Raw genomic sequence first — 24,404 nt, 5'->3', positions numbered from 1 at the left:
GAGAAACAGATCTATCAATAAAGCAAGATAAATGACAAAAAGAATCAAATCTCAAAGGCTTCCAGGGTCATGGAAGTAATGTCTTAAGGGTGATGCGTGAATAATATCCATAGCTGACAGTTATGTGACACAGTTACGGCCCCCGTTGATCTACATGTGCATGTGTATTAGTCGGACAAGACTGAGCAACTAAATAACAGCTAGGGAATAGGGACACGCTCAGAACCACTAGCACGAAGGGACAGGCGAGGGAGGTGACGGGGACAGTTGCAATTTGTGGATGGATGATGGAGAGACCTTGAGTGCCAAGCCACGTAACCCAGCCACTGGTTCCCTCGGTGTAGAAATGAGACAGGCTTCCAACAGGTCAGGAATTACACACATCGTATCCGACTCTTTTTTGACCCCGTGGACTGTAGCCCGCCAGACTCCTCTGTCCATGGGATTTCCCAGGCAAGAATACTGGAGTGGGTTGCCACTCCCTTCTCCAGGGGATCTTACTGACCTAGGGATTGAACCCAGGTATCCTTCATAGAAGGCGGATTCTTTACTGTCTCAGTCACCATGGAAGCCCAATCTACCCAAATGATCATAAAAATTTACCAGACTTATCCATTTCTCAAGAACAAACAGATATTTTGCTTTTTCTCAGACATCTATTTGTTTGCTTATTTGCTTTTTAGGACAGAGGCCTACCCTTCCTTTTAAAACTCACTACAAACCAACTTAAAACATGTCTTGTCTTTGTTTTTCTTAAACTTTTTATTCTATATTGGACCACAGCCTATTAACAATGCTGTGATAGTTTCAGGCGGATATCAAAGGGACTCAACCTTACATATATGTGTCTTGTCTTTGGATTTATATATCACATATCTGGACCAGAACAGGTGGCAGGGGGTGGTTGCTAAATGTCTGGTCTATTTTACATGCAAGGACTTCTTCCTACCATCGTTTTTCTTATCATCTCACTTGAAGAGATTCATTTCAGGAGGATAAGTAACTTCCGCCTCATAGTCACTTTCTGTAAATAATTCACTGTGAATGACGCTGTCAGTATTTGACTCTTGGTAGCCAGATATGTAAGAAGCAACAGTCACCATTCAGTACTTTTTTTCCCTTTTCCCTTTTTTGAGATAACTTTGCAATACCTCAGACATAAACTGGTCACCCAATGGATGCAAAATATAATGCAGAATGCTCTGGAGAAAACAGTGAATGACTAGAACATGGGTCTTGACTTCATCAACCAAGAGACTCAATGTGATGAGAAGTGGGAAAGAGTGGCAAAAATACAATATGGAAAGCAAACGGAGGTCTTTCAGCAGTCACTTAATTAAGCAAGATCCAATGAGAGTGTCAAAGATAAAATAAGACCTGGGAGTAACAGGCTTTGGAAGAGGAAATTTCTAAATCTTAACTAGGATCACATCATTTGCTTGTGATATCTTTAGTTAAGAGGTGGGAAAAGGTTTCTTACTCGATCTCATAGCCTTAGGATATAGGACAGTGTCTGGCATGTAGTAAATGCTCAATAAAAATATTTGAATCAATGAAAAGAGGTGAATGCCCCACAGAGGAGGTGTCATTTAGCCCAATTCTTGAAGTGTGAATATAGTTTCAAAAGGCAGAGGATGGAAAGGAAAGAAAAAGAGCAAAAAGAACAGGATGGGAAGAGGCAAAGAGGCAGGGTAGTGTGAATGAAATTCAGGGGGTGGAGAATGACTGGGCATGTAAAGAAATGCACAGGATCTGCCCTTGTAAAGAAATACACAGTAAGGGAAAAACCGGAAAAGGAAGCTAGAGTATGCGGGTTTTACATCTCCGGTTACCAGAAGTCATTGAAGATGACAGAGAAGAAGAAAAAGTAAGGTGTGCTCTATATTTTGGGAAATCAGTTAAGTCTGGCTGTTCTCCGTAACGGGGACATCTAATTAGAAGATAACTGCAATTATGGGATTGAGAGATGCTGATGGTATGTATTTGGGGATGAACACAAGAGGACAGAAAGGATAAATCACAAACAGTAGCATCTGATGACCCATTTGGTGTGTGGAAAGTGAGAAGAGACACATGTAAGATCCTCCTTAAGGATTTCAGCTCATGTGTGTTAGTCACGCAGTTGTGTCCAACTCTTTGGGAAACCGAATGGACTGTAAGCCCGCCAGGCTCCTCTGTCCACAGAATTCTCCAGGCACGAATATGGGGTGGGCAGCCATTCCCTTCCCCAAGGGACCTTCCCAATCCAGGGATGGAGCCTGGGTTTCCTGTGTGGCAGGCAGATTCTTTACCATCTGAGCCATGACAGGAGCCCCTTTTACAGAACCACAACCACCACAGATAACATCTAAAGAGAAGCTGAGAAGCCCAACATTCTAAGCTCTCATCCGTTTAGACATCTAGAAGAACCCAAGCATTGGCCAACGACTCACTGACGTTAAGTCAGAAGACTAAGGTTTTTTCTGTCTTTGACTGACCACGTGGCACAATCCGTTCATCTTTAACCTCCTGAACTGGACGATTTCTCACAACCTCCATGACAAGCCATTACTGTCTCTTGCCTCGGGAATTCTGACAGCCTCTTTATCGGTCCAAGCTTTGCATTCTAGTGTCCCCTACTGGTCGGTCCTACAGTGATCCTTTAACAAGGGAAACAGGAACTTCTGGAAGAGGCGTCAGGTCAAACAAAACCTCCTACAGGTAACAATTATAAAATCCAGGTAGGTCTTAAAAGAAAAACAACAACAGCTATTTAAAGATAATGGAAAGCACCCCCAAGCAGACAAAACTGTAGAAGAGTTTATCCACGAAAAATCACAACTGAAAAACGTAAGAACTGCAAGTCTATGACTTTCTGGCCTGAGTGTGCTTCCTTACCTGCTCCAAGGCAATAAACAGTGGTAGAAATCTACAGCCTCACAGGCCTGGACGTCAGGAATGGAAGGACAGAAGGAAATTATAAAGGAGAGTCTTAGCAGCAGCAGAACTGAAAAAAGAGTGAAAACTAAATTCTGAATTAAAAATTGTGCCCAAATTACTTGTTGGTGGCTAAACTACATATGGGTAGGAGAAACTTCTGAGTACCTGGTGAAAAGAAAAGGCATGGCACAGGAAAAAGGTCTGGATGTTTGCTACTTTAAAAAAACTGAGTGCAAGGAATTTCTTGGTGATGCAGCGGTTAGGATTCTGTGCTTTTACTGCCAAGGGCCCAGGTTCAACCCCTGGTCAGGGAACTAAGATCCAGCAAGCTGCAAGGTGAAAACAAAAGCAAAACAAAATGAAGCAGAAACCACCACCACCACCAACAGAAAGTCTAAGTGGATACCCTAAATGTGCAGACTTTGGGGGCAAAGATTGAATCCTTATGGGCTTGACGTTGTAGAAGACAAAACTCAACTCGGGAAGGTTGGGGTAGGAGGAACCCTTAGAAATAAGAAAACCAAAGAGAGAGATGCTGCAATTTGGGTTATATTCTCTCCCCAAATGTTTGGCTGACCACAAGATTGCATAGGCACAGAGAAGACCTGCGTAAGCCAAGCTGAAAAAATTAGCAGCTGGAAGTCATGAAAACAAAGAAATGATAGTGCCTGTATCCCATGGCCGAGACAAATTTAGCAGCAGGAAGTCCAGCCAAGTTAAGTGCATTTTAGGACCACAGCAACAACAAATACTCAAAAATATGCAGTGTACTCCAAAGACACTGTGTCACATCAGTCACAAAGTCCAGTTTTCAAACCAAAATTAATATGAAGCGAAGTGAAAGTCGCTCAGTCGTCTCCGACTGTACAGTCCATGGGATTCTCCCGGCCAGAATACTGGAGTGGGTAGCCTTTCCCTTCTCCAGCGGATCTTCCCGGCCCAGGAATCGAACTGGGCTCTCCTGCATTGCAGGCAGATTCTTTACCAGCTGAGCTATGAGGGAAGCCCAATGCAAAGAAAAAAGGAAATCCATAAAAGGGGAAAAAAAAAAGGTGGACAAAAGAAACTGACTTCAAATAAACTCTGATGCTGGATTTACCAGACAAAACTTCGAAACAGCTACAGTATTATAAATATGTTCAAATATTAAATAAATATACACACATATCTGCTTAAATGAAATAAGAAAACAATGAACAGACAAGGAACACAGAAGATGAGTGGAAACTATATATAAAAATTTGAAATTCTGGAGGTAAACACAGCATCTAACATTTTAAAGTTCAACAGCATAATTGAGATGACAAAAAACTCAGGGAATTTGAAGAAATTACACAATCAAATGAATAGGAAAAGAGATTAAGGAAAATGAATTGCATCTTAGACACATGTCTAACAACAAGTAGTCCAACACATATGTAACAACAGTCCCAAAAGAAAATAAAAGGGTAGGGAAGAAAAATATCTGTTACAGTAATAGCTGAAAACTCCCCATGCGTGCATGCTAAGTCACTGTAGTCGTGTCCGACTCTTTGTGACCCTGTGGACTGTAGCCCGCCAGGCTCCTCTGTCCATGGGATTCTCCAGGCAAGGATACTGGAATGTGTTGCCATGCCCTGCTCTAGGGGATCTTCCCAACCCAGGGATCAAACATGGGTCTATTAAGTCTCCTGCATTGGCAGGTGGGTTCTTATCACAAGTGCCACCTGGGAAGCCCGAAAACTCCCCAAAGTTGGTTAAAGACATTAACTTACATGAATCAGAGTAAGCTCAAGCAGGATAAAAACAGAGGCCTCAACAACAACAACGGCAAAACCCCACAGTTCACATCATATAAGAAATGTTTTCCCTTCTCTGAATTAGTAACAAGGCAAGGATTTACAGTTCCAATACTTCTACTCAACATGTTACCAGAGGCCCTTGCCACTGCAATAAGGCAAGACAAAGAAATAAAGGGCACACAGATTGGAAAAGGAAACTTCAAACTTTTCACAGATGGCAGGGTATCGTATGTGGGAAAATCTGCGGAGCCTACCAAGGAGCTACCATAGGTAATCAGTGAAGGCAGCAAGTAGGATACAATATGCAAAGTTCAATTATATTTCTAACATAGCACAAAAATATTCAAAAGTAAAACAAAAATTAGATTTTAAGTTGTGATCTCTTTCAAAAACACAAAACGCTAAGAGACACATTTAATGAAGTGTGTGAAATACTTACACACTGGTAACTGTAATTTATTACTGAATAAAATTAAGTGTCTAAATAAATGGAGCAATAAACCACATTCATAAATCAGAAGACCTGATATGGTTAAGACGCCAGTTCTTTCCAAATTTATATATAGATTCAATAAATGCAAATCAAAACTTCAACCAGTAATCAGAAGAGGGTAACATAAGTGTTCATGGTGGCTCAGTGGTAGAGAATCTGCCTGCCAATGCAGGAGACCCGGGTTCGATCCCTGGGTTGGGAAGATCCCCCTGGAGAACAGAATGGCAACCCACTCCAGTATTCTTGCCTGGAGAATCCCATGGACAGAGGAGCCTGGAGGGCTACAGTCCATTGGTGGCAAATAGTCAGGCATGACTGAGTGATTTAACACTTTTTCACTTTTTCCCCACACGTAAATGATCAATCAATTTTAAAGGAAGATGTCAGTGAAATTTAATGGGAAAAGAAATGTATTCTCAACAAACAGAAATGGAAAAAAAAAACAGATATTTATATTGAGTAAAAATAATCATTGACTCCATACTTCACACCATACACAAAATTTAATTTGAAATATACATGCCAGGTACCACAGGTCTACAAGTAAGTGTCTGACATTGGAAAAGGCAGAGTCCAGAGGCTCTTCTTGCCTGACCAGGAGGGCTGTGCAGTGATGTCTTGGCATCTTTCTGTTTTCTGCGCATTGCAGCCTACTGCAACATATCTATCACGGTCAAGTGGGATTTGCGAATTATTTATCTAGTATTATCTAAGCCTAGATAATGACCTCCTAAAATGACCTATTTGCTTTGAAAGATTCCTGCAAAGAAATTACTGGTTGAAGATAAGACCAATAACACAAACAAAAGAAAATGGCAGAGTTGATATTTCTCCTATTCTTGGAGAAAGTACACCCGCAATCAAAGTAAAAAATCATCAGGAAGCAACCATATCTGCCAATTTTCTTCCCCAAATTTAAAATAATTAAAAAGAATATTTGACATTAGAGCTTTCATCTTTCCATAACTGCTAATTATATACTTGTGAGTAATAAACCAAAATAATTTATAAAAAAATTAACTGTTCTTATTTATTCCTTTATATCTTTTTTATAATTTTTTAAATTGAACTCTTTATTTTATATTGGAGTATAGTTGATTAGCAATGCTGTGACAGTGTGAGGTGGACATATCTTTTAAAATGTCTGTGTTTGTGCTTGTGTAATAGAAAACATTGCATATTAGTTCTTGTTGGTAATACGTAGAAAACACAGGCATACTATGTGTTTATAAAATGTAAATGAACACAGGAAATAAGACAGAAAAAAGGGAAGCTAAAATAGGGAAAAGTACATGAACTGGAAGACATGCACAAGTTGAGAGAGAGGGAGAATGGTGGGTGACTAGATATGAAAGTAGGATATCAAGGAGATTAAGAACACAGATGCTGGAGTCCTGAATCCTAGCCCCTCCACTGAGTAACTATCTTGGGCAGGCTACTAATTCCCTCCACTCATGATATGAGGCAAAAGTCATAGGGTAACAGAAGGATTATGTGGTATTATCCATGTAATGTGGAGTCTCAAACATGGTAAGTGTTCAAATAATAGCAGTTACTATGAAATTACTACTGTTTCCTTTTCTTATACTGAGTAAGGAAGAAGAATGACTCGGGAATACTGCCCAGCCTTCCTCCTCACTTGGGCCTCTGACTGATGCTGGTGCCACTATTTGAGACAGAGAACACAGGAAGAGAAACAGATAGGTAAAGAAGAGGGGAAGTGAGGATTCTGAGAGAGAAAAATCCAGCAGAAATGTCCATTTGGCAGTTGCATAAAATAATTTTTGAGTTTGGAGGAGAGACAAAATCTGAAAACAGATATTTGGGACTTGCTGGAATGGAGGATAAGGGAAGACGTGGGGGTCAGTGTCATAACCCAGCAGGAGTGGGAGGAAAAGCAGCACTTGATTGACATCTGGAAGAGGAGAGGCCCACAGAGGAGACAGAAGCAGCATCCTGGGCAGGTAGGAGTGTCCCCTAGATTGCTGAGCAGGCTCTCGGCCCCTCCACTCATACAACAGACCCCATAAGGAAATCAGAAAAGGTGCTCTCTCCACACAGACAAACGACAGGAAAGCAGACCTCATCGGTGTAATTATTCAACCTTGGGCTGCCAAGGGTATCAAAGGTTATGGAAGCCAATGTCTCACCTGCTTACATTCTCTTTCAGTCAGACTATGATAAGTAGATTCCCTTTGGTGATGCAGAGTGATTGCCCCCTCAATTCCACCAAGGTCCTCCCTCCCATCTTCGAGCAACCCGACCATCAAAATCTTTTCAGCTGGAAGACTGTCCTCTAGTAACCACTACTAATTCTGCCTCCAGCGCTAACCAACTTTTGATCACTAGGGTAGCCTCTTTATGCATAAGTTTACAAGCTTCTCGTACATAACAGGTATTTTTCCAGGGTCAGGGGCCACTTCCTCCAGTTTTCTTTGAGAGACAGGCTTCCAAATTAGCACTGAAAGTTGAGCACCCAGTGAGTGACAAGCAGATGAGGAAGTTGAGACATCTGAAGATGTCTTTCACCTGGCCTTGTCTCCCAGAAGTAGGTGGGTGGTACTTAGCAAAAGAATAAGATCTAAAAAAAAAAGGCAGTGAATTACAGAGTAGACTGAAATAGAACAGCTAATAGGTACAGCTATGTGTCTTCTCTCCACCATCCTCCGTCAGCAAGAGACAAAAGAATCTCTACACTCAAGTGTGGTGCATGGGTTGTTTTTAATGATAACCACATCAATCTGCTAATTTTAAGAAAACAATGTTTAAAAATGTACTTTGTTCCCAGATGACACTCAATGAAAGTTAATTTTCTGAAATCTTTGAGAAGCCAGGGGACCCACGAAACCACACCATGGAAGAACTGCAGATACTCCATTCGTCCTTTCAAATGTCACCTCTGGAATCCTTACGCACACACAAGCGGCAGCACTGCATGTTTGCAAAAATCTCCATTCTCTCTTAAAAAGCTGTTGCCATCAGCAGGGATGATGCTCCTAAATTGAGTCATAGAGATAAGAAGAGGCTCATCAAACAAAAAGGCAGCTGTGGGCCAGTTAAAATGAACACAGAAAGATGTGTCGGGAGACTTCCCTGGTGGTCCAGTGGTTAAGAATCTGCCTTCCAATGCAGGGGCTCAATCCCTGGTCAGGAAACTAAGATCCCACATGCCGCAGGACAACTACAGAGCCTGCGCGCTTAGAGCCCGTGTGCGGCAATGAAGACCTGGTACAGTTAAAAAAAATACAGAAAAGAAAAAAGATGTATCTGTTGGAAGGCTCAGATGCAAGTCAGTGCCCAATCACTTACTAAACAAACTGGTTAGCTGCTCAAAGTATTGGCTACCTCATCTTCAAAATGGAACATTACTACCTACTTGATATGGGAAAGTATCTTATGAATCTTAAAGCATTACATAGGGAAGGTATATTTCAACAGGAAGAAGAACAGCAGGACAAAGATGAATGGAAAAGGCAAAGAAAAACACCATGAAGAAGGAAGGGAAATGAAACGGTGGAGTATTAGAAAAGGAAAACTTGCTGCCGTCCCAAGGTGATTCAATGTCAACAGCAGAGGAGGACAAAGGCCCCTTGAGTCCCGAGGCTGCTGGCCCTTCCCCAGCCCCCTCCCACCCACCCAGCCCCCAACCACCAGCACTCTGCAGAGCCAGTGGATACAAGCACAGAGTCTAACCAGACTGCCTGTGTTTGAAGCACTGTTACGTCACTTCCTAACCGCATGACCTTGGGCCAAAACATTTACACGAGCCTCCATTTCCTCAGCTGTAAAATGGGATTAAAGGTAGTAGCTGTCACATAGGGTTGTCGCGAGGATCTGTTAGATTGTTCAGCTATTAATACACTCTGCATCAGGTCACGCTAGTTTATCAGCTCCATTCTGTGTGTGCTTTGCTGTTCAACGTTATTCTGGCTTCTGGAATGAACTCCAACTGGAGAATTCTGTTTTGGAATTCCTATTATCTTACTCACTTTGCCTCAACTTGAAACATCAAAGGTGGGAGAGTTACGTGGTAAGGAGGCGCCCCTCTGAAGCATCCTGACTTTGGAAGCTCCTGCTCCCCAGCAGTCCTTCCCTTGCCCTTACTCCTGCTGCTGCTACAACCACTACCTTTAAAAGCAGGTTGAAGGCCTTCCCTGGCAGCCCAGTGGTTAAGATTCCGCACTTCCACTGCAGGGGGCACAGGTCTGATACTTGGTTGGGGAACTAAGATCCTGAGAGCTATGCGGTGTGGTCAAAATTTAAAAAAATAAAAACAGATAAAAGCAGGTTGAGCTGAAGCTGTTAGTGAGATCAGGGAACAGCAAAAGGGAAATGCAATACAGTCTACATTTCCCTTTTGCTGACAAGCATCCCAGGCCTGAATGCCCCAGTGCTTTTTTTTTTTTTTGTAAATCAAAAGAATATTGAACTCATTATGTTGAAGCGCAAGTTATCCTTTCATCGGTCAATTTGTCTGGGTCAACTGTTCTCGCGCATTTATTCTGGACATCTAAAAGATAGGACATCTAACAGTCTGTTCACTTTGTTACCCTAAAATGATATTTTGAAATCAGGCTATTCAAATGCAGTGATTAGGTACCAAAACACTATCTTCCATCAGAGCAGTGGAAGGAATCCAAAGCCAGTCTCTGTGTGCCAGTAACAGGAACAATAGGGCCCATATTTACACAAAGGTGCAGGCTTTGGGCTTCCCCGGTGGCGCAGCAGTAAAAGAATCTGCCTGCAAGGAAGGAGCTGCAACAGACAAGGGTTCAATCCCTGGGTCGGGAAGATCCCTTGGAGGAGGGCATGGTGACCCACTCCAGTGTTTCTGCCTGGAGAATCCCATTGACTGTCCACGGGGTGGCAGAGAGTCAGACATGACTAAGTGACTTAGCACGCATGCAGCATGCAGGCAGGGTTTACCAAGCACATTTCCTTCCTTTTCCTCTTGTGAGCATCATACTCGCCATCTCTGTCGGGGAGGTAAGGATTATAAGCCCCTCTTGAAGGAGGAGGATACTGAGGTTCTGACAGCCGAGATCACCAGTCAAAGATCTACTAGAGCAGGGATAAAGACTTGAATGCAAACCTTCTGTTACACGTTTTCTCCTCCACACCATCCTCTTCATTCATTTCTTTGTTGTGTTCAATAACCAAATTCCAAGGTATTCTCTCACGTTAACTGAACATGTCAGCCTCTAATTTTCAGACAATGCCTTCACCCCAAGCCCTGTCTTTATCCTTAACATCTAATACTCTCAGCCCCTCAGCCCGATGACCTACTTCATCTCAATGATCTCCACCCCTTCCCTCTTCCAGCCTCCTATCTCCTCCCATGGTGACTCCTCTATTACATCATCTCCCAAAGTCCCTCTAACTGACACATGAGACTAAAACCTTCCTGTCCAAGCTCGTCGGTCACCACACCTGCTGCCCGCCTCTTCAAGACCGCGCGGCCCGTGACCATCTATCGGCTCCCTTCACTTCCTTTCCGATTGACTGAGACCCAGTGAGCCAAGCCTTCGTTTACTTCTGACCCACACCTGTGACTCCTTCACCTGGCTGTCCTTCCATCTCGTCCACTTGGCAAACCCCACATCCACTATCCGTGATCTCACCCGACATTTGCAGTTCTTTTGGAGAATAATATTCCAGTTGCACAGATGACAACATGATATAAAACGTGATCACAAACACGGTCAGAGCCCTAGCTGCTTCCCAGTGATCGTCTTGATGTGTCTCCTTAATTAAAGCTTTCTTCCATTCTTCAGATTAAACACTTTTTACAGCATTACATTTTGTTTGTCCTTCCCAGTAACCCTTTTCTTAGCAACTGATTTCACATCCTACTTCATGGAGAGAACAGAAGCCATCAGAAGTCCCTTCAAATCAACATGAGTAAAACCAACTGATCTACACCCACACCTCTCTTTCCCCTTGCTCTTTCTATTTCATTTTAAAGGGATCCTTCCTTTTACCTCCATCTAAGCTCTTACCCTTTCCCTCCCGGCCTCCTCAGGAAATCACCTCATCAAAAATAACCCCACTCTGCCCCTCAACATCAGTCTCTCCCTCTCTTAAAAGTCACTTCCCTCTTGGAAACCAAAGAAAAACAACCCAAACCCTCTTTATTTCACATCCCTCCTGCCTTTTGCAACCATGTGTCTTGAAAAATATATGTCTACTCTGTGGCTTCTCCCTTATTTTTAACCCACTGCAATCTGACTTCTGTCCCAAAAATGCTATTGAAATAGTTCTAGTCAAGGTCAAGATTTTAAGTATAAAAGATTACTTGCAGTTCTTACCTCATGTAATGTGTCAGAAACCATGGCCCCTGATTACCCTCCTTCTTAAACATTTATTTCTTTTAGCTTCCATGGTACCAACTGCCCCCAGTTTTCCTCCTTTCACTGGCCATTCCTCCAATTCTCAATGCTCTTCCCTGCATGTTAAATGGGCTATTCCATAAGTGAAGACTCCCAAGGGATGTCTTCCATGATCAGTGGTAACCTGATGACTCTGAATGCTGTACATACATATATTTTTTTTTATTGAAGCACTCTCTTTTGAGGGTCAGAACCATTTATAAAAAAACTATCTACGGAGACTGTATTTGGATATTCCAAGCAGTTTAAATTCAACATTTCCAAAGCTGCCACATCATCTTCAGGCATAAACCACCCCCAAAACTCTCCTGGCCTTCCACAGCTCCCCACCTTGATGAAAAGTACCACCACCCCCTAGCTAACCAAGTTAAAAATGTCCCCCTACTCTTTTTCCGATTTAATGTAGATCCACTGATTGGCCCCTTAAAGTATGATCTTGCCAAGTCCTCCGGATCTTGAGTCTTCCCTCTCTTTCAACCTTCACATTCAAATACTGAAATTTCTGCCTCCTTGAAGTATCTCAAGTTATGATTTCATTCTATGACATTCTTGAAATGATGCAACGACAGAGATGGGAAACAAAATAGTGGCTGCCAGGGGTTAGGGAGGATGGGGAAAAAAAGAGATATGTGACTCTAAGGAGAGAGCACAAGGGAAATTTGAGGGTGAGGAAAGTGTTCTGTGCCTTGATTGTGGCGGGGGTTACATGCCTCTACACACATGATACAATGGCATGGCACATACACACACAGTGTACCAATGTCAGGGTCTTGGTTTTGATACTGTACTTTAGTTACAAAAGGTGCAATCACTGGAGGAAGCTGGGTGAAGAGTACATGGATCTGGCTCAACTGTCTCTGAAACTTCTTGCCAACCAGTATTTTAAAATCTAAAAACATTTCAAACGCATATCTGAAATCCCCATCGATGCTACTTTAAGATCTCTCCTCTCTCAGGCGGGTCACTGCACAGCGCTCTATTTTCCTGCCATGCTTTCCTGCCCCCTTTCCCCACATCCCCCCACCCAGGCTATCTCACCATTTTAGCGAGAGTGATCTGTCAAAGACGGCAACCTGAACATGTTGCGCCTCTGGGCAAAATCCTCTAAAGAGCTCCCTATCGTCCTTAGAACTCAGTTCCTAAATTGTGTGCCGAGACGCTGTGGAGTGCCATGGTGAGTCAGAGGAGCATAGCAGGGTCTTTTTTATGTTCAAGGGAAATGAGGGATACTTGGTATTTGTTGGGCACCACAAAAACTACTACCCTGAGGGAGTTCACAGTTTCAGCATGAAAACACATCTACATTCCTTTCAATAATGGCCCATCTTTGCTACGGTGCAATTCTAAAACTGCAGAAAAGTTAAGAATGACCGGGAAAGGAAGATGGCCTTATTGAACTACAACCGTTGAACAGTAGTAACCATGGTTATTTAAGGATAAAATAAAGATATTGTTCTTTCCTTAGGTTCACATGTATCATTTTTCAAATGGCCACTAGACTTCTGGGGACATAAATACTTCATTAGGCTGTTTGGCTCTAATTACTTAATAAACAGAATTATTAGTATTTCTCTGGTAGGGATATAAAATCACTGAGACTTTAAGAGCGTCTTGAAATCAGAAAGTGTGGGAGCCATCACCTTAGGGTAAATAAAGTTCAAAGTATTGTATATAACATCCACAGGGCTCCCTGACCTGACTGCCTTCTGATTTCTTTGGCTTGCATGCTCACATTTTACTGAGAGAAAATGCTCTCTCACATGCCAACATTATCACTCACACTGAATTACCTGTAGGTTCCAGGGCAAATCTACCTCTTTCTGGATACCCCCTTAAAACACACACACACACACACACACACACCCATCACTACATTTTTTTGCCTAAATCCCACCATCCAGATCTCACCTTTAAAAAAACTTCCTCTTTAAAGCCTTTTTTAATCTTGCAAGACCAACGTCTGCATGCTTTCTCTGCACTAATACTTGATCTTATACTCTTTCCCTTCACACTTCCCAGGAGGTAGCACGGTGGTTCCTCACTGTCCGGCTCTCCCCCGCTGTGTTCTGTGCTCCCAAGGGCATGGATCAGGAACGCTTTGGTGCCAGCAGAAGCTAACGCAGGCCCTACGCAGGGCGCGGACTTAATGAATCCTTGCTGAATTCATGCCCAGGTGAGCATTTCCTTTCCAAATCAGACAATCCCAGACCACGGAGCAGTGCAGAGACTTCCATGGCATTTATAGTCATCTCCTTTTTATTTATCACACAAACCACACTCCTCTGTCACCATAGCATAAACCAGGCATCATACTAGAGTCACAGAGAGGCCGTCACAAGTGCTCAGGGATGGGGGCTGCTGGCCTTCTGTCAATAACAAGGCTGCGACTTGAGAATAAGCAAAGTTACCTTCGCCACTGTGCACACCCCACCCTGAAATGCTGCTGATTGCTATGAAGGTGCTTGGGTGGGAAGCCATCCCTGGGGCCCAGTGTCTCCTGAGTAATACACACCAAGGACAACTGGGAGGTGCTGAGGAGATGAGCTGTCGCAGATGCTCCCATCACCTGGGTTGATTAATAAATGAGTTGCTTGCAAATCGCATTACATGTACTTTTCTACAGGAATCAATGCATGCTGACCGCTTAAGGATGCTTCGCCAGTTTTCAGGCCTCTGAATTCCTGCCACACGAGCCACAGGGCAGCACAGTCTTCCTCTCTCTGGTCCTTTTTCTGTGGTTTCCTCCTAACAAGTGTCCTCTTAACATGAGGGTGGAGTATGCTGCCTTCCCAGGGCACCTGGGCTGCAGTGCACGCAGGTCAGGCATCCCTCTTATGGTTGGAGGTCTCCTGAAAGCCTTCTCAGAGTCCTTAAGGATGCTCAGAATCCAGGTGTGGGCGTACCTGGGGTTATCCAAGTACAAATGGGTAACTTGCCAGACCACCTTACCTGTCTCCTGAGAAATCTGTATGCAGGTCTAGAAGCAATAACAAGACATGGAACAAAAGAATGGTTCAAAACTAGGAAAGACGTACATCAAGGCTGTATATTGTCACCCTGCTTATAGGCAGAATACTTCATGAGAAATGCCAAGCTGGATGAATCACAAGCTGGAAACAAGACTGCCCAGAGAAATGTCAATAACCTCAGATATACAGATGACAATACCCTAATGGCAGAAAGTGAAGAGGAACTAAAGAGCCTCTTGATGAAGGTGAATAAGAAGAGTGAAAAAGTTGGCTTCAAACTCAACATTCAAAAAACTAAGATCATGGCATCCACTCCCATCACTACATGGCAAATAGAGGGCGAAACAATGGAAACAGTGACAGACTTTATTCTCTTGGGCTGCAAAATCACTGTGGATGGTGACTGCAACCATGAAATTAAAAGACGCTTGCTTCTTAGAAGAAAAGTTATGACAATCTAGATAGCGTATTAAAAAGAAGAGACATCACTTTGCCGACAACAGTTTGTATAGTTAAAGCTATGTTTTCTCCAGTAGTCATGTACAGATGTGAGAATTAGACCACAAAGAAGGCTGAGCATTTAAGAATTGATGCTTTTGAATTATGGTACTGGAGAAGACTCTTGAGAGTCCCTTAAAATGCAAGGAGATCAAACCAGTCAATCCTAAAGGAAATCAGTCCTGAATATTCATTGGAAGGACTGATGCTGAAGCTGAAGCTGCAATACTTTGGCCACCTGATACGAAGAGCCAACTCACTGGAAAAGACCCGATGCTAGGAAAAACTGAAGGCAGGAAGAGAAGGGGGTGGCGACAGAGGATGAGATGGTAGGACGGCATCACCGACTTGATGGACATGAGTTTGAGCAAACTCTGGGAGACAGTGAAGGACAGGGAAGCCTGGTGTGCTGCGGCCCGTGGGGTCAGAAAGCACTGGACACGACCTGGCGACTGAACAACAGCAACAACTTGTCTTAGTCACCAACATTCAACAACCTGTTCGCTGGTGAACTGGATCACACAGTATTTTCCTAACAACAATATTGGAAAGCAGCCCCCACCCCCCACCTTTCACAAGTGGAGAAAATGAGGCTCGTAGAGTTCCAGTAACATGTCAGGATCTCACAGGTGCGAAGTGGCAGAGCTAGGATTCAAACAGAGGTCTGCTTGGGCCTAAAGAGACTTGCTCTTCATCACTTGGCTTTAGCGACTGTGCTAGGGCTCCCATCAGCTTAGACACTGACTTGTAGCTAGAAGTTTCCATCAGGGTTTGCAAAGATAAGTCAGGTGCATATAAAGGGTGGGATGCAAAGCCTTCCTCCAAGCCACCTTGGGAAACCATTGCTAATGAGACCCAGGAATTCTCATGCCCAGAAGGAAGGCCTTGAGAGAGAAAGAAACAGCCTTGAGAGAGAAAGAAACAGCCTTGAGGCAGAAGCCTGGGAGTTCTGGCTCCTTTCATAAGAAACCCACAGAGGTACCCAGCCTCTGGAGAACTCTGCAGAAGAGAATGCTCCCTGCCCCAGGGGGCTGAGCCTGGAGCCGGAGCAGGGAGGGCTGGATGCAGCCAGGGAGGGCGCTGCCTGCCAGGAAAGTCCCGAGCAGCTTTGCTGATGGATCAGAGTGGTGCTTGAGAGTTCATGAATTGCATCTTTTTTGCCTTTGTCTTGGCACCTGCCCGCCTCCTCTCCCTTGTTTTTGCTGCCAACAGCCCTTCTGTCTGACTCCCTGCCCCGCATGCCTCACACTGCAGCCTGGGCAGTATTTCTCCGTGTGGATCCGAGTACGCCAGTCTCCCGTTCCAAACCCTTCACTGCTGTCCCGTCACCCCTAGCAGACAAAGCCCAGGATCTGACCTGAACACATAGCAAAGTCTGCTTCTCAAACATTAGGTGCCATTTTCCTCTGAACCAAAATGTAGCCAAAGCATAGACTCAAAGTCAGTGCTGTTCAAACTGCAAGGTACACCCCATTAGTGGAGGCTGAAATCAGTGTAGTTGGTAGACACAAGTATTTTTAAAAATAAATGAGGCAGAAAGGACTGAGTTATACTAGAACAGAATAGAAAATATTACATCAAGATGCATTACATGGAGCAAGGTTAAACTTTTTTCACGAGTTTTCATTTCAATTATGTATCTTTTTATCTCTATGTCTGTTGAGTGTCAATGTAAAATGTATTTTTTAGCAGGAGTAAGGTCAAGGAATGTAAAAATGAAACAAACAAAAAAACACTGCTCTAAAGAGATGTAGTAGTACTCTGACAACTAGAGTTTGATGGTTGTCTGAAATCAATTTGCCGTCCTAAATTCCTTTCATGGTTGGCTCCAAGCTGCTACCCCAGCACTATTTCTTATCATCACTACAGTAGTACCCGCCTTATCCATGGAGGAAGCGTTCCAAGACCTCCAGTGGATGTCTGAAACCATGGTTGGTACTGAGCACTATATATACTATATATGTTTTTCCTATACATACATACCTTTGATAAAACTGGATACATAAATCGGGCACGGTAAGTAAGGAATTAACAAGAGTACCTAATAATAAATAGAACAATTACAACAACATACTGTGATAAAGTTATGCAAATGTGATCCTTCCTCCTCACCTTCCTTTCTCTACAAACACCTTAAGATACAAATGTAATGCTTTTTCCACCTTAATTAAGCTCTTATCACGTAATTTGGGCCATAACTTTTGCAGTCTGAGGTGTGACAGCAAAGCTAGCATGAATTTCTTTTTCCCTCTTCACAATTTCACGGAAAGAAAAGATTCCTTCTTACCAGAGATCTTAGCAACCTCAGCATACAATTTTTTTCTTTCCTTATTAAGTGGAGAACTTTCACCTTTTTGCTTAAAGGAAGCACTTTTCTGTTTCTCTCTGGCATATCTGAATTGCCAGCATCACTACTCTGGCGCTTTGGGGACATTATTAAATAAAGTAAGGGCTACTTGAATACCACCACTGAGATCCCAGGACAGTTGATCTGGAAATCAATGTGGCTGCTGACTAATGGCAGGAGGAGATGCCCTGGACAAAGAGATGATTCAGGTCCTGGGAGGGACCGAGCTGGGCAGTGTGAGATTTCATCACGCTACTCAGAATGGGGGGCAATATCTAACTTCTGAATTGTTTATTCCTGGAATTGTCCATTTACTACTTTTGGACAGCGGCTGAGTGTAGCTGAAACCACAGAAACTGAAGCCTTGGCTAGGAGCAGACTACTATACTACTCACACACACACACACACACACACACACACACACACACACACACACACACGCTTCTAGGCTTTCTTCTGTCTCCTTGCCTTTGCAGGCACTACTCCATCTACCTGGGCTGCTTTCTCCCTAGCACCTTCTCTTAAAGCCCTAATCCTCCTTCAAGTCTGAGCCCAATAGGAGGACTCCCTAGATTTGTCTCCCCCTGCCCCTTCATTTCCCACATTCATGATCTCTATGCCAAGGGAAGTTCCTCTCCTGCCACAAACACAGTTCCGAGCATACGGATCAGTCACAGAACTCAGCATCTGGCATTGTGGTTATCTGCCCAACAGTGAGTTCTCCCCAAGAGAGTTTTGAGTTCCTGAGGTCAGGGATTCAGTCTTTCCCTATCTCCAGGCAACTGTGGTAGGGACTGGTCAGCAGGAATTTGGAGATCGGTAAACATTTTTTCAAATGAACGAATGAGTGGCAGGTGCTACAGATCACAGGTCCAGTCCCCCTCTGCCTGGCCAAGATTTGGGGTATAGAGTCTGCAGCCCTAAGGGTTTGCCTTCATACTAGTCATCCCAATCACCGTATCTGTGTCAGTTAGAGACTCCATGTCAGTCTGCCCTCTGCAAGGACGTGTGCAAAAGCCAATCCATTTTCAGAGATGGCTCCTGACTGAAGCTGGACAGTTGCTCTGCAGAGATTGCAGCAAATGAAGCCCAGCAGCTCACAGAAGTTAGTTCAGTAATGGAATGGGAGCAAGGAGGTAAAGTACTGCAAAGGTACCAATTTGGTAGCAATAAAGCTACTGGGCTTGGAAGTGGAAGATCAATTTTAAATAATCAACACAGAAGATTATCTCTGAATTGACACCAAGTGGCCCAGGAGATGTTTGCTGATTATTCCCCACCTCATCCCTCTCTATTCAGGGAGAGCTTGAACCAAAACTCGGATTAAATGAGGGATAAGGTGGGGGAAAGGGCATAGGGTATTGATTCTCACCAGTGATGCCAACCTCTAAGTGGCTGAAATTGACAACGACAAATGTGGGACATCATCCCAGTCTCATCTTCTTTTGAGCCCACTTGGCATGCTCTTAAAAGAAAAAAAAAGAAAAAAGGATCTCTGAATGCACTTTTCCAAGTTGTTTCTTTTATGACTCAGGCCAGATGCATCTGAGCCTAAACACCCTACCTCCTAAGGGACACAGTCATCAGAGGAGAAACTCACTCAATCCCCCAGAACTCCTGGAGGAATGGAGGCTAGCTATTTCTGAAGTAGAAGTTTTCCTTAAATGATGCCTCTCTGCAGCAGGAAGCGAAAATCAATTCACCTTCTTTAATGCATCAACTGCCACCCTGATCTGAGGTCAAGTCTAAAAACATGGAAAAAAATCCCTTACCCACTGGTGCCTGTATTTCAACGATTCCAACCTAAACTTTATGATGACTGAAATCTAAAAACATTCATTCTAAAATCCTTCCCGCCATTGCTTTTCCTTTTTTTTTTTTTCCCCTCTAAAAATATGTGCTCGAGAGCAAAGGGTCTCAGTGTCTCTGTTACTGGCATTGTGAGCCAGACACCTCTTCACTGCCGAGGACTGTCTCTGCCTTGGCGGGTGTAGAGAGCACCCCTGATCTCTGGCCTCTCTGCACCAGATGCCAGCAGACCCCACACAGCCAACGGTGACAACCAAGAATGCCTGCTGACATTTCTAAACATCCCATCAGGATGCCAAGTCACCCCTAGGCTGGTGGTTCTCGCGTCTACCCTAGGCCAATTATAAATCCAAGTATCTTCAGAAGGACCCAGCATGGGAATCTTTTAAAAGCTTTGCAGGTGATTCTGATGGGCAGCCACTTCTTTGCATCTTAAGCCGAGGCTTCACCTTCCTGCGTAACGGTGGCTCTGGCCTCTGCTGAAGTTCTCATATCCCTTCCACAGGGTGGAATGCCAAATGTAGGAATAAGAAATTGCAGGGCAGAAATTTTTTAAAAAATGAGAAACAGGAGGGGGAAATAAGATTAATTTGTGACAGGAAAACTGAAGTTGTTAATTTTTTTTTTTTTAAATTATAAACCAGGAAGTAGATGTAGACCAAAGTGTTCAAAGAAAAAGCCCAACAGGTAGGGTGGCTTCCTCAGCCGGGTGCCAGCTCCGTGAACTGAAGGGTTGGCATTTAAGATGCCAACACAGGCTGTGTGTATGGACATGTGACAGTGTTAAGATGTGACACAGGCTACTATCCAGAGAGACAACCCTCAAGCTGCCCAAGCCAGCCAGAGTCAGTGACTCTTTAAGCCTGCTCACTCGAACTTCAATCTCCCTGAGAAAAAGAGGCTGGAGGGTCAAAGAGGTTTGGTTAAACACTGTTAAACAGTCTAGGAAAGATCTTGAAAAGCCCTGTGGTCAGGAAGCCTATATAACTTTGTTTGATTTTCCAAACAAACATATTTATGCCATCTGGGAGGCTGCATAGCATGGTTAGACACACAGGATCTGGAATCTGCTTGCTTCTGATATACTCTGCCATGAAGTAACTCTTTTCTTGGACAAGTTATGTAAATGTAAATGCCGAAGCCCAGGATTGCTATGAGGACCAATCTGTCGCAATGATTTATACACTGTGTGTCCATGTCTAGCAAAGTTACACACAGTGTGTGTCCACGCTGGACACGGACACACACGCCTTCAGTGTTGGGTGTGTGCTCATTCGTGTCCCACTCTTTGCGACCCCATGGACTGTAGCCCGACAGGCTCCTCTGTCCACGGAATTTTCCAGGCAAGAACATTGGAGCCCGTTGCTGTTTCCTACTCCAGGGGATCTTTAAGACCCAGTGATCGAACTCACATTTCCTGTGTCTCCTGGATTGGCAGGAGACTCTTTACCACTGCACCACGTGGGAAGCCCGAAGTTAGCAACTGACTTACTCTTATCGCTGTTTTTATTATTTATTTATTTGACTATGGATTATTTTTTCACCAGAAAATGCCTTTTAAAATCACACTGAACTCCAGTTCCATGTGAGATACTTTAAGAAATGCTGATTTAGACTAATCTGGAGCCACTCTAATAGAAATACAGCCCTTGGACCACATGATACCAAAACTGTATCCGGAATCCAGAGGTTGGGGGTCTCCTTTCAACCACAAGCATCCTAAGTGGTGATGTGGTGGACTTCGCCCTCACCATCCCATGTCTGTAAGCTCCTCAAAAGCAGAGATCTGTCTACCTCACATATCATCAGCTCCCCAGCGTATGGCATTTGGCAAACCTCGGCGCCCAATACATACTCCTGAATGATTTTTGGACAAAGACCACAGCTCATTCATTTCAGCAGAACCATCCACCCAGCCCCAGCTCCATTCACTGAGTGAAATAGCTTTTCCAGAAAACCTACTAGAGACATTTTCATGAAACGCATGAAGCAACCATTAAGATGGTGGATTAGAATGGCAATTCATCCAACTCTGATAAACGAGCAAGACGGCTGGGCAATCAGACCTGGTTTACAATGACTTGATTTACATTCAACTCTCAGGCACTTATTTAAGGCTCAAAGGAAGGTGCACCATAAGCCACAAACCACTTGCTCTGAAACCTGTAGGGAAAGCCACTCATTATGAAACCACGTCTTGTGGCAAAGTGACCACCACTATCAGTGCCCCCCCACCTTGACTCTCCCAAACCAAAGCTTACAAAGGGTACCACATTTTCCTTTTAAATCCACCTGTGAAAGAACAGCCAAATTTACAGCAACTACTCACGATCTCAAAATCAGGAAAAGATAAACAGAAAAATACAATACAAAGAGGAAGTGGAAACACAGGAAACACCCTTCAGACAAAACTGACTTTTAAATTACCAAGAGGGAAGGTTCAAGAGGGAGGGGACATACATACACCCATGGTTGATTCATGTCGACAGATCTGAAACCAGCACAACACTGTAAAGCAATCACATTCCAATTAAAAATTAATTAGTTAAAAAAAATAATTACCATGAGAAGAAAATAAATCATTTCTAGCAATACCATCAGCTGTCTGATGTAGCTCCTGCAACATTCCAAGCTCTTCACGACTGATCCTTAAATTATTTCCAGCCACAACTACATAAGGCATTTAATATTATCTCCATTTTACAGATGAGAAAACTGAGTCTCCAAGAGGTTGCAACTTGTCCGTGGTTAAAGGAAGTCTTTGGGTATTTGGTCATATGCTAGGTAACTAAGAACTAAGAGAGGGTTATGACTCCCAACTTGTGGAGTCTCAGAAGCCTATTTTTGATTCCTAGCTTTGCCACTTCCCTGGTGAGTGATATGGACAATCTCCTTAACCTCCTGATGACCTGGTGTTCTCATTTGTAATATGCTGTTATTTCCCTCACAGAATGAAGGTGAGTATTTAACAACTAATATATGTATGGGCTTCCCAGAAAGTGATACTGAATGATTGTCTTAGAATGAGGATTTCAAACATTAATGAAAAAATTTCCCAGAAAGAAGAAAATTTAAATTTTACAAAGCATCTCACAGCAGGTTCATCTCATTTGACTTCGTAGGTAGGACAGACATCATCATTGCTTTCTACAGAGGAGAATATTGAGTATCTGAGTGGTTACTTATTCATACCTCTCCATGGAATGATAATTGCTTGCTTATTCACTCTTTCTTCCTGTCAGTCTTCCACCCCAAACTCTGAGCTTGGTGAAGGAGTGAACGTACACTGCAGGTTGTGGGATGTGTGTATGTGTGTGAGCTTTGCTGCTGTGGGATGCGTGTGTGTGTGTGTGTGTGTGTGTGTGTGCACGTGCGAGCTTTGCTGTTTTCTGTTGGTCATCTCTGTGTTACCAAACCATAGCATGGTTTACAGAATACAATCGATGTTAAAGTCTACAGGACTAGATGGAAGCATGAGTGAATGAGGTATGAACATATACGCCCAGAATGAAGAAAGTGGGTCCAAAATAAACAAAACTTGAGTCTGCAGGCTCCAAGTTCAGAGTCCTCCCCAATCCTCCATGGTACTTCCAAATGATAACATTTCCTGGAATCACGGAATTTCAGAGAAGGGAAGGACCCTGGACATCATCCTAGTGAACACTCCCATTCTACAGATGAAAAAACAGAAACTCAGAGAAGTTCCATTCTTGGCCAAGTGGGGAGGTGGGTGGGCTGAGCCAGCACCCAGGTCCTCTGCGTCTAGGATCACGGATACTGCCGCTGCGCACAGGCAGATTCGAGAGCAGAACGCTCCCCAGCCTCCACGTGTCAGCTCGGACTTAGGAGTGGCGGAGCAGGAAGCTTGTGCACCCAAACAACTGTGTGTGCACAGATTACAGCTCAGCTTGTGAAGCAACAGGAGAGAGGACCTCTGCTGGGATTTAATTTGAAAGTCTCTCATCATTGCCAGTGGCACTGACTTCCCCCCAGGACGCCACGAGCTGAAGTCACCCTCTGTCAGCATATGCATGAGGATGCAGATGGCCTTACCCCATTTAAGTGAGGAGAGCAGGCTCCTGCTGAAGCTCCCAGGTCACCCTGGCTTCTAGCCTGGATTCTAGGGTCGGGCGGACTGGACAAAGCTTGAGGTCTAGGACATTTCAGAGAGGCTGGCTCTGTAGCCTCAGATGAGATGACACAAGCTGGAAGTAAAGTCCTTCCTTCATGATGCAAACATCAAGTTTCTAATGTGCTGTGTCCATGTTCGCACACAGGGAGACACTCTGGGAATCACCCGTGGACGTATATCAGTGTCTCAACAAAGCAGTGAAGAGAAAACGTCAATTGGTGACAGCCCCAGTGAGCACACCTGGGCTGGTTTTTGCTCTGGTCTAAACCTGGTCTGGAAGAGCACGCGGGCCTCTGGGTATCTATCTGCATGTGCGTCCAGGTGAAGGTTACAACAGGAGCCTCACCCAGTCCTCGCACATAATAGTTTCCCCAATCACTGTTTCTCATCCCCCAAACACGCCTATCCTGCCCTTTGTTGCAGCACTTACACTCTGTGTGTGTGTGCGTGTGTCTAATTAACGCGCTCTTTTGAGCACAAGGACCGTGTTTGCTTTACTCACCACTGTGTCATCTGCCTTAAACACAGTTGCTGGGCCTCTAGCTGGTGCTTATTAATTATGTGAGGATTAAATAAAGGAAGAAAGAAATAACTAGATGACCAGGGGCCTGACTTCTGGATTAAACTCCATCGTTTAATTAACCACGTGACCTTGGTTCAATCTTCAGTACTTAATTTCAGAGCTTTGAGAAAGCATCTTAGAAACCTGCTCGCTGGATGTGACTGCAGGCTTCTGTCTGAGCAGTGGAATCCAAACAAAAGCACAGGTGAAATGTGAACGCAGAAGCAGATGTAAACTTTCTCTCATACTTTCAAATGCAGACTTGAATACTCAGCACAAAGTCACAGCCACCTGCAGCTGGCAGCAGACTCATGAATCACCCATCCCCAGTCCACCAGGACACGCGATGGGCAAAGCGGACATGTCCACTTTCAAGTCAAATACATAGTGGCCGCAAGGCCTGAATTCATGGCTTCCAGCTGCAGGTGAGTATCTTTCCTCCACCATGCACCTGTCCTCACGCTCCTGTTTGAAGTGGCCCAGAAGTGTTAGACCCTGCCTTTC

The 24,404-nt window shown here is 43.9% G+C and overlaps 1 protein-coding gene across 1 annotated transcript in view; it reads right to left on the bottom strand.

Moving 5' to 3' along the window:
• BRINP1 (BMP/retinoic acid inducible neural specific 1) overlaps positions 1-24,404 on the bottom strand; it is a 190,987-nt gene that overhangs the window by 108,350 nt on the left and 58,233 nt on the right. The window lies entirely within an intron of this gene.

The sequence above is a fragment of the Cervus elaphus genome, chromosome 16, assembly GCF_910594005.1.
Source record: "Cervus elaphus chromosome 16, mCerEla1.1, whole genome shotgun sequence".
NCBI lineage: Eukaryota > Metazoa > Chordata > Mammalia > Artiodactyla > Cervidae > Cervus > Cervus elaphus.
This window is presented reverse-complemented; position numbering and strand designations above follow the sequence as displayed.